The 1602-nt window shown below is 48.8% G+C and overlaps 1 non-coding gene across 1 annotated transcript; it reads left to right on the top strand.

Moving 5' to 3' along the window:
* The first annotated feature begins 376 nt into the window (after positions 1-376).
* LOC132649603 (small nucleolar RNA SNORA17) lies at positions 377-510 on the top strand. The gene has a single exon (XR_009588099.1). It is a non-coding gene; the product is annotated as a small nucleolar RNA SNORA17 (small nucleolar RNA).
* The last annotated feature ends 1092 nt before the right edge of the window (positions 511-1602 follow it).

Genomic DNA, 1602 nt, shown 5'->3' on the forward strand with positions numbered 1-1602 from the left:
ATTGGATCTGGAAAGTGCTTATTAGAGTGGCCATACATTTTTTTTTCTTTTGGTTGTAAAATTTTTAATAATATATTTCACATTTAAATTGTACAAAAAATTAATAGACTTTTTACCAGCCACAGTAATAACCTGTTATGAGGTACCTGGTTATAGCATGGACTTCATCACAGTGGTTAAACTACCTTCACTGTGTACATAGTGATATGTGGTGCATTCCTTCTCTTTTTAACTGAAAATATTTTGTTTTGTTTTGTTTTTTGGTAAAATACAATTTGATCATGTTTTTTCCTCTCCTAATTTCTGCCAGATTCTTCCTACTCACCCAACTTTATATTTTGTTCGTTTTTAAAAAAAAAAAAAAACTAGCTAGCTAACTGCCCCTAGAGCATAGCAGGAGTGGTTGCTGTGTCACATGTGCTTCAGTAGGTAGCAGAGAAGGAAGAGACTATGTCTATGCTCAGTGTTCTCATGTATGAACATCAGATTGGTTAGTAGCAGCCTAACACTCCCTGAAAGAAGGCAAGTCTGACATGACTGCCAGTCCAGTGCTGCACAGAGATCTGGGGGTAGATCATGCCGAAGATGATGCCTGCCTGGTGCTGTTATAATACATGAGCAGAGCAGTGCCCTTCTGAGAACACTCCTGAGACCATCCCAGACACTCAGAGACCCAGGGCACCAATAATAGAAGCAAGTATGCTAGAAACAAAACAGAAAGACAAACAAAACGAAGAGAGGCAGAACAGGAAACCCAAGGGTAGTGAGAAACAGCTTGATGTGAGTAGCCAGTGGTGTAGCCCTAGGACCGGGGCAGGGTCCTGGCCTGTGCTGTCAAGGGAAGCCACATTTGGGTCAATGGCCCTGCAGTAGCAAGGGTCTGTTACCACCAAAGTCCAGGCAGACAGGCTGGTCTGGGCTGCTGTGTGGGGACATGTTGATGTCTGATTCCTGTACAAAACTGGCTTCACCCCTCCACCTGAGCACTGTGGGAGCAAGACAGCTGACCCCGCCCCTAGCCATCCCCTGTGTGTTAACATGGACATGGGAGAGATACCCTCCTCCACCACCACCCCTCACTGCCTGCGGCAGGCAGAAGACAACGCCTGGGGGTCATGAGAGCAGGAGAGCTGGTCCTGACCCTTACCTGCTGCAGCTCTTGGGAGAGCAGGCCCTGCACCTCACCTGGACAGCACAGCAGAGCTGGCCCTGGATGGGGGGTTTCAGGTGAGATTATCCCTCCTCCCCCCAAAGTTGTGGATGTGAGAGAGCTGTCCCTGTCTCTTGTCTGCTGGGCAGTCGTGCCAGTGAGGGAGAGGTGCCTTCCCGCCTGTTCAGGCTTCCCTCATATTGCTTGATATCTAGGCAGGACAACTGGTCCTGAGATCATGAGAATACAAGATCCGGCCTGGTCCCTCCCCAGCTGTAACACTCGGAAAAGCCTTCCCTGCACTTCACCCTGGGCAACAGGATAGAGCGGTCCTGTTTTTGCTGGGCCCACAGGGACATGAAAGCAGGAGAGCAGAGAGCTGACCAGCTCAGCTCAGCTGCCTCTCAGGACCAGATCCAGGGCTTCAAATTGGCCCATCGTCTATACCATGG

The sequence above is a fragment of the Meriones unguiculatus genome, chromosome 20 (genome assembly GCF_030254825.1).
Source record: "Meriones unguiculatus strain TT.TT164.6M chromosome 20, Bangor_MerUng_6.1, whole genome shotgun sequence".
Taxonomy (NCBI): domain Eukaryota; kingdom Metazoa; phylum Chordata; class Mammalia; order Rodentia; family Muridae; genus Meriones; species Meriones unguiculatus.